The 9,628-nt window shown below is 46.9% G+C and overlaps 26 non-coding genes and 3 pseudogenes across 26 annotated transcripts; all 29 read left to right on the top strand.

Moving 5' to 3' along the window:
- The first annotated feature begins 191 nt into the window (after nt 1-191).
- LOC146878342 (5S ribosomal RNA) lies at nt 192-310 on the top strand. Its single transcript, XR_014989684.1, has one exon. It is a non-coding gene; the product is annotated as a 5S ribosomal RNA (ribosomal RNA).
- Nucleotides 311-528: 218 nt separating this feature from the next.
- Nucleotides 529-647, top strand: LOC146878343 (5S ribosomal RNA). The gene has a single exon (XR_014989396.1). It is a non-coding gene; the product is annotated as a 5S ribosomal RNA (ribosomal RNA).
- Nucleotides 648-865: 218 nt separating this feature from the next.
- On the top strand, nt 866-984 carry LOC146878344 (5S ribosomal RNA). Its single transcript, XR_014989685.1, has one exon. It is a non-coding gene; the product is annotated as a 5S ribosomal RNA (ribosomal RNA).
- Nucleotides 985-1,202: 218 nt separating this feature from the next.
- LOC146878345 (5S ribosomal RNA) lies at nt 1,203-1,321 on the top strand. The gene has a single exon (XR_014989316.1). It is a non-coding gene; the product is annotated as a 5S ribosomal RNA (ribosomal RNA).
- Nucleotides 1,322-1,530: 209 nt separating this feature from the next.
- LOC146878346 (5S ribosomal RNA) lies at nt 1,531-1,649 on the top strand. The gene has a single exon (XR_014989251.1). It is a non-coding gene; the product is annotated as a 5S ribosomal RNA (ribosomal RNA).
- A 218-nt stretch (nt 1,650-1,867) lies between these two features.
- On the top strand, nt 1,868-1,986 carry LOC146878347 (5S ribosomal RNA). The gene has a single exon (XR_014989889.1). It is a non-coding gene; the product is annotated as a 5S ribosomal RNA (ribosomal RNA).
- A 218-nt stretch (nt 1,987-2,204) lies between these two features.
- LOC146878348 (5S ribosomal RNA) lies at nt 2,205-2,323 on the top strand. The gene has a single exon (XR_014989198.1). It is a non-coding gene; the product is annotated as a 5S ribosomal RNA (ribosomal RNA).
- Nucleotides 2,324-2,541: 218 nt separating this feature from the next.
- LOC146878349 (5S ribosomal RNA) lies at nt 2,542-2,660 on the top strand. Its single transcript, XR_014989686.1, has one exon. It is a non-coding gene; the product is annotated as a 5S ribosomal RNA (ribosomal RNA).
- Nucleotides 2,661-2,878: 218 nt separating this feature from the next.
- LOC146878350 (5S ribosomal RNA) lies at nt 2,879-2,997 on the top strand. The gene has a single exon (XR_014989687.1). It is a non-coding gene; the product is annotated as a 5S ribosomal RNA (ribosomal RNA).
- Nucleotides 2,998-3,215: 218 nt separating this feature from the next.
- Nucleotides 3,216-3,334, top strand: LOC146878351 (5S ribosomal RNA). Its single transcript, XR_014989688.1, has one exon. It is a non-coding gene; the product is annotated as a 5S ribosomal RNA (ribosomal RNA).
- A 209-nt stretch (nt 3,335-3,543) lies between these two features.
- On the top strand, nt 3,544-3,662 carry LOC146878352 (5S ribosomal RNA; annotated as a pseudogene).
- Nucleotides 3,663-3,856: 194 nt separating this feature from the next.
- Nucleotides 3,857-3,975, top strand: LOC146878353 (5S ribosomal RNA). The gene has a single exon (XR_014989689.1). It is a non-coding gene; the product is annotated as a 5S ribosomal RNA (ribosomal RNA).
- A 218-nt stretch (nt 3,976-4,193) lies between these two features.
- On the top strand, nt 4,194-4,312 carry LOC146878354 (5S ribosomal RNA). Its single transcript, XR_014989691.1, has one exon. It is a non-coding gene; the product is annotated as a 5S ribosomal RNA (ribosomal RNA).
- A 206-nt stretch (nt 4,313-4,518) lies between these two features.
- LOC146878355 (5S ribosomal RNA) lies at nt 4,519-4,637 on the top strand. The gene has a single exon (XR_014989692.1). It is a non-coding gene; the product is annotated as a 5S ribosomal RNA (ribosomal RNA).
- Nucleotides 4,638-4,846: 209 nt separating this feature from the next.
- On the top strand, nt 4,847-4,965 carry LOC146878356 (5S ribosomal RNA; annotated as a pseudogene).
- A 197-nt stretch (nt 4,966-5,162) lies between these two features.
- Nucleotides 5,163-5,281, top strand: LOC146878357 (5S ribosomal RNA). The gene has a single exon (XR_014989693.1). It is a non-coding gene; the product is annotated as a 5S ribosomal RNA (ribosomal RNA).
- A 206-nt stretch (nt 5,282-5,487) lies between these two features.
- Nucleotides 5,488-5,606, top strand: LOC146878358 (5S ribosomal RNA). Its single transcript, XR_014989694.1, has one exon. It is a non-coding gene; the product is annotated as a 5S ribosomal RNA (ribosomal RNA).
- Nucleotides 5,607-5,824: 218 nt separating this feature from the next.
- LOC146878359 (5S ribosomal RNA) lies at nt 5,825-5,943 on the top strand. Its single transcript, XR_014989695.1, has one exon. It is a non-coding gene; the product is annotated as a 5S ribosomal RNA (ribosomal RNA).
- A 218-nt stretch (nt 5,944-6,161) lies between these two features.
- On the top strand, nt 6,162-6,280 carry LOC146878360 (5S ribosomal RNA). The gene has a single exon (XR_014989696.1). It is a non-coding gene; the product is annotated as a 5S ribosomal RNA (ribosomal RNA).
- A 206-nt stretch (nt 6,281-6,486) lies between these two features.
- LOC146878361 (5S ribosomal RNA) lies at nt 6,487-6,605 on the top strand. The gene has a single exon (XR_014989697.1). It is a non-coding gene; the product is annotated as a 5S ribosomal RNA (ribosomal RNA).
- A 218-nt stretch (nt 6,606-6,823) lies between these two features.
- LOC146878362 (5S ribosomal RNA) lies at nt 6,824-6,942 on the top strand. The gene has a single exon (XR_014989698.1). It is a non-coding gene; the product is annotated as a 5S ribosomal RNA (ribosomal RNA).
- A 206-nt stretch (nt 6,943-7,148) lies between these two features.
- LOC146878363 (5S ribosomal RNA) lies at nt 7,149-7,267 on the top strand. Its single transcript, XR_014989699.1, has one exon. It is a non-coding gene; the product is annotated as a 5S ribosomal RNA (ribosomal RNA).
- A 209-nt stretch (nt 7,268-7,476) lies between these two features.
- Nucleotides 7,477-7,595, top strand: LOC146878364 (5S ribosomal RNA; annotated as a pseudogene).
- A 197-nt stretch (nt 7,596-7,792) lies between these two features.
- On the top strand, nt 7,793-7,911 carry LOC146878365 (5S ribosomal RNA). The gene has a single exon (XR_014989700.1). It is a non-coding gene; the product is annotated as a 5S ribosomal RNA (ribosomal RNA).
- Nucleotides 7,912-8,120: 209 nt separating this feature from the next.
- On the top strand, nt 8,121-8,239 carry LOC146878366 (5S ribosomal RNA). Its single transcript, XR_014989702.1, has one exon. It is a non-coding gene; the product is annotated as a 5S ribosomal RNA (ribosomal RNA).
- Nucleotides 8,240-8,457: 218 nt separating this feature from the next.
- Nucleotides 8,458-8,576, top strand: LOC146878367 (5S ribosomal RNA). The gene has a single exon (XR_014989890.1). It is a non-coding gene; the product is annotated as a 5S ribosomal RNA (ribosomal RNA).
- A 218-nt stretch (nt 8,577-8,794) lies between these two features.
- LOC146878368 (5S ribosomal RNA) lies at nt 8,795-8,913 on the top strand. The gene has a single exon (XR_014989397.1). It is a non-coding gene; the product is annotated as a 5S ribosomal RNA (ribosomal RNA).
- Nucleotides 8,914-9,131: 218 nt separating this feature from the next.
- Nucleotides 9,132-9,250, top strand: LOC146878369 (5S ribosomal RNA). The gene has a single exon (XR_014989703.1). It is a non-coding gene; the product is annotated as a 5S ribosomal RNA (ribosomal RNA).
- A 218-nt stretch (nt 9,251-9,468) lies between these two features.
- On the top strand, nt 9,469-9,587 carry LOC146878370 (5S ribosomal RNA). Its single transcript, XR_014989704.1, has one exon. It is a non-coding gene; the product is annotated as a 5S ribosomal RNA (ribosomal RNA).
- Nucleotides 9,588-9,628: the final 41 nt, after the last annotated feature.

Genomic DNA, 9,628 nt, shown 5'->3' on the forward strand with positions numbered 1-9,628 from the left:
TTCTTTTCATCACTGTTTTCTTTTGCAATCAAATCCTAAATTATCACCTAAATCATTCCAACTGACTACTACCAAAATCTCTTCAGACCAAAACAACCCACCTCACGTCCCCGTGCCCCCGCGCCGCGCCAAGTGTTCAAACTTAGGCCCAATGCGAAACCCATATGTACATTGATCGTGCAATACTTCACAGGTGCGATCATACCAGCACTAATGCACCGGATCCCATCAGAACTCCGCAGTTAAGCGTGCTTGGGCGAGAGTAGTACTAGGATGGGTGACCTCCTGGGAAGTCCTCGTGTTGCACCTCTTTTTTACGTTATTTTCTTTTCCTACGTTCTTTTCATCACTGTTTTCTTTTGCAATCAAATCCTAAATTATCACCTAAATCATTCCAACTGACTACTACCAAAATCTCTTCAGACCAAAACAACCCACCTCACGTCCCCGTGCCCCCGCGCCGCGCCAAGTGTTCAAACTTAGGCCCAATGCGAAACCCATATGTACATTGATCGTGCAATACTTCACAGGTGCGATCATACCAGCACTAATGCACCGGATCCCATCAGAACTCCGCAGTTAAGTGTGCTTGGGCGAGAGTAATACTAGGATGGGTGACCTCCTGGGAAGTCCTCGTGTTGCACCTCTTTTTTACGTTATTTTCTTTTCCTACGTTCTTTTCATCACTGTTTTCTTTTGCAATCAAATCCTAAATTATCACCTAAATCATTCCAACTGACTACTACCAAAATCTCTTCAGACCAAAACAACCCACCTCAGGTCCCCGTGCCCCCGCGCCGCGCCAAGTGTTCAAACTTAGGCCCAATGCGAAACCCATATGTACATTGATCGTGCAATACTTCACAGGTGCGATCATACCAGCACTAATGCACCGGATCCCATCAGAACTCCGCAGTTAAGCGTGCTTGGGCGAGAGTAGTACTAGGATGGGTGACCTCCTGGGAAGTCCTCGTGTTGCACCTCTTTTCTACGTTATTTTCTTTTCCTACGTTCTTTTCATCACTGTTTTCTTTTGCAATCAAATCCTAAATTATCACCTAAATCATTCCAACTGACTACTACCAAAATCTCTTCAGACCAAAACAACCCACCTCACGTCCCCGTGCCCCCGCGCCGCGCCAAGTGTTCAAACTTAGGCCCAATGCGAAACCCATATGTACATTGATCGTGCAATACTTCACAGGTGCGATCATACCAGCACTAATGCATCGGATCCCATCAGAACTCCGCAGTTAAGCGTGCTTGGGCGAGAGTAGTACTAGGATGGGTGACCTCCTGGGAAGTCCTCGTGTTGCACCTCTTTTTTACGTTATTTTCTTTTCCTACGTTCTTTTCATCACTGTTTTCTTTTGCAATCAAATCCTAAATCATTCCAACTGACTACTACCAAAATCTCTTCAGACCAAAACAACCCACCTCACGTCCCCGTGCCCCCGCGCCGCCGCGCCAAGTGTTCAAACTTTGGCCCAATGCGAAACCCATATGTACATTGATCGTGCAATACTTCACAGGTGCGATCATACCAGCACTAATGCACCGGATCCCATCAGAACTCCGCAGTTAAGCGTGCTTGGGCGAGAGTAGTACTAGGATGGGTGACCTCCTGGGAAGTCCTCGTGTTGCATCTCTTTTTTACGTTATTTTCTTTTCCTACGTTCTTTTCATCACTGTTTTCTTTTGCAATCAAATCCTAAATTATCACCTAAATCATTCCAACTGACTACTACCAAAATCTCTTCAGACCAAAACAACCCACCTCACGTTCCCGTGCCCCCGCGCCGCGCCAAGTGTTCAAACTTAGGCCCAATGCGAAACCCATATGTACATTGATCGTGCAATACTTCACAGGTGCGATCATACCAGCACTAATGCACCGGATCCCATCAGAACTCCGCAGTTAAGCGTGCTTGGGCGAGAGTAGTACTAGGATGGGTGACCTCTTGGGAAGTCCTCGTGTTGCACCTCTTTTTTACGTTATTTTCTTTTCCTACGTTCTTTTCATCACTGTTTTCTTTTGCAATCAAATCCTAAATTATCACCTAAATCATTCCAACTGACTACTACCAAAATCTCTTCAGACCAAAACAACCCACCTCACGTCCCCGTGCCCCCGCGCCGCGCCAAGTGTTCAAACTTAGGCCCAATGCGAAACCCATATGTACATTGATCGTGCAATACTTCACAGGTGCGATCATACCAGCACTAATGCACCGGATCCCATCAGAACTCCGCAGTTAAGTGTGCTTGGGCGAGAGTAGTACTAGGATGGGTGACCTCCTGGGAAGTCCTCGTGTTGCACCTCTTTTTTACGTTATTTTCTTTTCCTACGTTCTTTTCATCACTGTTTTCTTTTGCAATCAAATCCTAAATTATCACCTAAATCATTCCAACTGACTACTACCAAAATCTCTTCAGACCAAAACAACCCACCTCACGTCCCCGTGCCCCCGCGCCGCGCCAAGTGTTCAAACTTAGGCCCAATGCGAAACCCATATGTACATTGATCGTGCAATACTTCACAGGTGCGATCATACCAGCACTAATGCACCGGATCCCATCAGAACTCCGCAGTTAAGCGTGCTTGGGCGAGAGTAGTACTAGGATGGGTGACCTCCTGGGAAGTCCTCGTGTTGCACCTCTTTTCTACGTTATTTTCTTTTCCTACGTTCTTTTCATCACTGTTTTCTTTTGCAATCAAATCCTAAATTATCACCTAAATCATTCCAACTGACTACTACCAAAATCTCTTCAGACCAAAACAACCCACCTCACGTCCCCGTGCCCCCGCGCCGCGCCAAGTGTTCAAACTTAGGCCCAATGCGAAACCCATATGTACATTGATCGTGCAATACTTCACAGGTGCGATCATACCAGCACTAATGCACCGGATCCCATCAGAACTCCGCAGTTAAGCGTGCTTGGGCGAGAGTAGTACTAGGATGGGTGACCTCCTGGGAAGTCCTCGTGTTGCACCTCTTTTTTACGTTATTTTCTTTTCCTACGTTCTTTTCATCACTGTTTTCTTTTGCAATCAAATCCTAAATTATCACCTAAATCATTCCAACTGACTACTACCAAAATCTCTTCAGACCAAAACAACCCACCTCACGTCCCCGTGCCCCCGCGCCGCGCCAAGTGTTCAAACTTAGGCCCAATGCGAAACCCATATGTACATTGATCGTGCAATACTTCACAGGTGCGATCATACCAGCACTAATGCACCGGATCCCATCAGAACTCCGCAGTTAAGCGTGCTTGGGCGAGAGTAGTACTAGGATGGGTGACCTCCTGGGAAGTCCTCGTGTTGCACCTCTTTTTTACGTTATTTTCTTTTCCTACGTTCTTTTCATCACTGTTTTCTTTTGCAATCAAATCCTAAATCATTCCAACTGACTACTACCAAAATCTCTTCAGACCAAAACAACCCACCTCACGTCCCCGTGCCCCCGCGCCGCCGCGCCAAGTGTTCAAACTTAGGCTCAATGCGAAACCCATATGTACATTGATCGTGCAATACTTCACAGGTGCGATCATACCAGCACTAATGCACCGGATCCCATCAGAACTCCGCAGTTAAGCGTGCTTGGGCGAGAGTAGTACTAGGATGGGTGACCTCCTGGGAAGTCCTATTTTCTTTTCCTACGTTCTTTTCATCACTGTTTTCTTTTGCAATCAAATCCTAAATTATCACCTAAATCATTCCAACTGACTACTACCAAAATCTCTTCAGACCAAAACAACCCACCTCACGTCCCCGTGCCCCCGCGCCGCGCCAAGTGTTCAAACTTAGGCCCAATGCGAAACCCATATGTACATTGATCGTGCAATACTTCACAGGTGCGATCATACCAGCACTAATGCACCGGATCCCATCAGAACTCCGCAGTTAAGCGTGCTTGGGCGAGAGTAGTACTAGGATGGGTGACCTCCTGGGAAGTCCTCGTGTTGCACCTCTTTTTTACGTTATTTTCTTTTCCTACGTTCTTTTCATCACTGTTTTCTTTTGCAATCAAATCCTAAATTATCACCTAAATCATTCCAACTGACTACTACCAAAATCTCTTCAGACCAAAACAACCCACCTCACGTCCCCGTGCCCCCGCGCCGCGCCAAGTGTTCAAACTTAGGCCCAATGCGAAACCCATATGTACATTGATCGTGCAATACTTCACAGGTGCGATCATACCAGCACTAATGCACCGGATCCCATCAGAACTCCGCAGTTAAGCGTGCTTGGGCGAGAGTAGTACTAGGATGGGTGACCTCCTGGGAAGTCCTCGTGTTGCACCTCTTTTTTACGTTATTTTCTTTTCCTACGTTCTTTTCATCACTGTTTTCTTTTGCAATCAAATCCTAAATCATTCCAACTGACTACTACCAAAATCTCTTCAGACCAAAACAACCCACCTCACGTCCCCGTGCCCCCGCGCCGCGCCAAGTGTTCAAACTTAGGCCCAATGCGAAACCCATATGTACATTGATCGTGCAATACTTCACAGGTGCGATCATACCAGCACTAATGCACCGGATCCCATCAGAACTCCGCAGTTAAGCGTGCTTGGGCGAGAGTAGTACTAGGATGGGTGACCTCCTGGGAAGTCCTCGTGTTGCACCTCTTTTTTACGTTATTTTCTTTTCCTACGTTCTTTTCATCACTGTTTTCTTTTGCAATCAAATCCTAAATCATTCCAACTGACTACTACCAAAATCTCTTCAGACCAAAACAACCCACCTCACGTCCCCGTGCCCCCGCGCCGCCGCGCCAAGTGTTCAAACTTAGGCTCAATGCGAAACCCATATGTACATTGATCGTGCAATACTTCACAGGTGCGATCATACCAGCACTAATGCACCGGATCCCATCAGAACTCCGCAGTTAAGCGTGCTTGGGCGAGAGTAGTACTAGGATGGGTGACCTCCTGGGAAGTCCTATTTTCTTTTCCTACGTTCTTTTCATCACTGTTTTCTTTTGCAATCAAATCCTAAATTATCACCTAAATCATTCCAACTGACTACTACCAAAATCTCTTCAGACCAAAACAACCCACCTCACGTCCCCGTGCCCCCGCGCCGCCGCGCCAAGTGTTCAAACTTAGGCCCAATGCGAAACCCATATGTACATTGATCGTGCAATACTTCACAGGTGCGATCATACCAGCACTAATGCACCGGATCCCATCAGAACTCCGCAGTTAAGCGTGCTTGGGCGAGAGTAGTACTAGGATGGGTGACCTCCTGGGAAGTCCTCGTGTTGCACCTCTTTTTTACGTTATTTTCTTTTCCTACGTTCTTTTCATCACTGTTTTCTTTTGCAATCAAATCCTAAATCATTCCAACTGACTACTACCAAAATCTCTTCAGACCAAAACAACCCACCTCACGTCCCCGTGCCCCCGCGCCGCGCCAAGTGTTCAAACTTAGGCCCAATGCGAAACCCATATGTACATTGATCGTGCAATACTTCACAGGTGCGATCATACCAGCACTAATGCACCGGATCCCATCAGAACTCCGCAGTTAAGCGTGCTTGGGCGAGAGTAGTACTAGGATGGGTGACCTCCTGGGAAGTCCTCGTGTTGCACCTCTTTTCTACGTTATTTTCTTTTCCTACGTTCTTTTCATCACTGTTTTCTTTTGCAATCAAATCCTAAATTATCACCTAAATCATTCCAACTGACTACTACCAAAATCTCTTCAGACCAAAACAACCCACCTCACGTCCCCGTGCCCCCGCGCCGCGCCAAGTGTTCAAACTTAGGCCCAATGCGAAACCCATATGTACATTGATCGTGCAATACTTCACAGGTGCGATCATACCAGCACTAATGCACCGGATCCCATCAGAACTCCGCAGTTAAGCGTGCTTGGGCGAGAGTAGTACTAGGATGGGTGACCTCCTGGGAAGTCCTCGTGTTGCACCTCTTTTTTACGTTATTTTCTTTTCCTACGTTCTTTTCATCACTGTTTTCTTTTGCAATCAAATCCTAAATTATCACCTAAATCATTCCAACTGACTACTACCAAAATCTCTTCAGACCAAAACAACCCACCTCACGTCCCCGTGCCCCCGCGCCGCGCCAAGTGTTCAAACTTAGGCCCAATGCGAAACCCATATGTACATTGATCGTGCAATACTTCACAGGTGCGATCATACCAGCACTAATGCACCGGATCCCATCAGAACTCCGCAGTTAAGCGTGCTTGGGCGAGAGTAGTACTAGGATGGGTGACCTCCTGGGAAGTCCTCGTGTTGCACCTCTTTTTTACGTTATTTTCTTTTCCTACGTTCTTTTCATCACTGTTTTCTTTTGCAATCAAATCCTAAATCATTCCAACTGACTACTACAAAAATCTCTTCAGACCAAAACAACCCACCTCACGTCCCCGTGCCCCCGCGCCGCGCCAAGTGTTCAAACTTAGGCCCAATGCGAAACCCATATGTACATTGATCGTGCAATACTTCACAGGTGCGATCATACCAGCACTAATGCACCGGATCCCATCAGAACTCCGCAGTTAAGCGTGCTTGGGCGAGAGTAGTACTAGGATGGGTGACCTCCTGGGAAGTCCTCGTGTTGCACCTCTTTTTTACGTTATTTTCTTTTCCTACGTTCTTTTCATCACTGTTTTCTTTTGCAATCAAATCCTAAATTATCACCTAAATCATTCCAACTGACTACTACCAAAATCTCTTCAGACCAAAACAACCCACCTCACGTCCCCGTGCCCCCGCGCCGCGCCAAGTGTTCAAACTTAGGCCCAATGCGAAACCCATATGTACATTGATCGTGCAATACTTCACAGGTGCGATCATACCAGCACTAATGCACCGGATCCCATCAGAACTCCGCAGTTAAGCGTGCTTGGGCGAGAGTAGTACTAGGATGGGTGACCTCCTGGGAAGTCCTCGTGTTGCACCTCTTTTTTACGTTATTTTCTTTTCCTACGTTCTTTTCATCACTGTTTTCTTTTGCAATCAAATCCTAAATCATTCCAACTGACTACTACCAAAATCTCTTCAGACCAAAACAACCCACCTCACGTCCCCGTGCCCCCGCGCCGCGCCAAGTGTTCAAACTTAGGCCCAATGCGAAACCCATATGTACATTGATCGTGCAATACTTCACAGGTGCGATCATACCAGCACTAATGCACCGGATCCCATCAGAACTCCGCAGTTAAGCGTGCTTGGGCGAGAGTAGTACTAGGATGGGTGACCTCCTGGGAAGTCCTCGTGTTGCACCTCTTTTTTACGTTATTTTCTTTTCCTACGTTCTTTTCATCACTGTTTTCTTTTGCAATCAAATCCTAAATCATTCCAACTGACTACTACCAAAATCTCTTCAGACCAAAACAACCCACCTCACGTCCCCGTGCCCCCGCGCCGCCGCGCCAAGTGTTCAAACTTAGGCTCAATGCGAAACCCATATGTACATTGATCGTGCAATACTTCACAGGTGCGATCATACCAGCACTAATGCACCGGATCCCATCAGAACTCCGCAGTTAAGCGTGCTTGGGCGAGAGTAGTACTAGGATGGGTGACCTCCTGGGAAGTCCTATTTTCTTTTCCTACGTTCTTTTCATCACTGTTTTCTTTTGCAATCAAATCCTAAATTATCACCTAAATCATTCCAACTGACTACTACCAAAATCTCTTCAGACCAAAACAACCCACCTCACGTCCCCGTGCCCCCGCGCCGCCGCGCCAAGTGTTCAAACTTAGGCCCAATGCGAAACCCATATGTACATTGATCGTGCAATACTTCACAGGTGCGATCATACCAGCACTAATGCACCGGATCCCATCAGAACTCCGCAGTTAAGCGTGCTTGGGCGAGAGTAGTACTAGGATGGGTGACCTCCTGGGAAGTCCTCGTGTTGCACCTCTTTTTTACGTTATTTTCTTTTCCTACGTTCTTTTCATCACTGTTTTCTTTCGCAATCAAATCCTAAATCATTCCAACTGACTACTACCAAAATCTCTTCAGACCAAAACAACCCACCTCACGTCCCCGTGCCCCCGCGCCGCCGCGCCAAGTGTTCAAACTTAGGCCCAATGCGAAACCCATATGTACATTGATCGTGCAATACTTCACAGGTGCGATCATACCAGCACTAATGCACCGGATCCCATCAGAACTCCGCAGTTAAGCGTGCTTGGGCGAGAGTAGTACTAGGATGGGTGACCTCCTGGGAAGTCCTCGTGTTGCACCTCTTTTTTACGTTATTTTCTTTTCCTACGTTCTTTTCATCACTGTTTTCTTTTGCAATCAAATCCTAAATTATCACCTAAATCATTCCAACTGACTACTACCAAAATCTCTTCAGACCAAAACAACCCACCTCACGTCCCCGTGCCCCCGCGCCGCGCCAAGTGTTCAAACTTAGGCCCAATGCGAAACCCATATGTACATTGATCGTGCAATACTTCACAGGTGCGATCATACCAGCACTAATGCACCGGATCCCATCAGAACTCCGCAGTTAAGCGTGCTTGGGCGAGAGTAGTACTAGGATGGGTGACCTCTTGGGAAGTCCTCGTGTTGCACCTCTTTTTTACGTTATTTTCTTTTCCTACGTTCTTTTCATCACTGTTTTCTTTTGCAATCAAATCCTAAATTATCACCTAAATCATTCCAACTGACTACTACCAAAATCTCTTCAGACCAAAACAACCCACCTCACGTCCCCGTGCCCCCGCGCCGCGCCAAGTGTTCAAACTTAGGCCCAATGCGAAACCCATATGTACATTGATCGTGCAATACTTCACAGGTGCGATCATACCAGCACTAATGCACCGGATCCCATCAGAACTCCGCAGTTAAGTGTGCTTGGGCGAGAGTAATACTAGGATGGGTGACCTCCTGGGAAGTCCTCGTGTTGCACCTCTTTTTTACGTTATTTTCTTTTCCTACGTTCTTTTCATCACTGTTTTCTTTTGCAATCAAATCCTAAATTATCACCTAAATCATTCCAACTGACTACTACCAAAATCTCTTCAGACCAAAACAACCCAACTCAGGTCCCCGTGCCCCCGCGCCGCGCCAAGTGTTCAAACTTAGGCCCAATGCGAAACCCATATGTACATTGATCGTGCAATACTTCACAGGTGCGATCATACCAGCACTAATGCACCGGATCCCATCAGAACTCCGCAGTTAAGCGTGCTTGGGCGAGAGTAGTACTAGGATGGGTGACCTCCTGGGAAGTCCTCGTGTTGCACCTCTTTTCTACGTTATTTTCTTTTCCTACGTTCTTTTCATCACTGTTTTCTTTTGCAATCAAATCCTAAATTATCACCTAAATCATTCCAACTGACTACTACCAAAATCTCTTCAGACCAAAACAACCCACCTCACGTCCCCGTGCCCCCGCGCCGCGCCAAGTGTTCAAACTTAGGCCCAATGCGAAACCCATATGTACATTGATCGTGCAATACTTCACAGGTGCGATCATACCAGCACTAATGCACCGGATCCCATCAGAACTCCGCAGTTAAGCGTGCTTGGGCGAGAGTAGTACTAGGATGGGTGACCTCCTGGGAAGTCCTCGTGTTGCACCTCTTTTTTACGTTATTTTCTTTTCCTACGTTCTTTTCATCACT

Source organism: Vigna unguiculata, unplaced genomic scaffold (genome assembly GCF_037176805.1).
Source record: "Vigna unguiculata cultivar grain cowpea cultivar isolate G323 ecotype 2 unplaced genomic scaffold, ASM3717680v1 ptg000026l_ERROPOS8475000, whole genome shotgun sequence".
In the NCBI taxonomy this organism is placed as follows: Eukaryota; Viridiplantae; Streptophyta; class Magnoliopsida; order Fabales; family Fabaceae; genus Vigna; species Vigna unguiculata.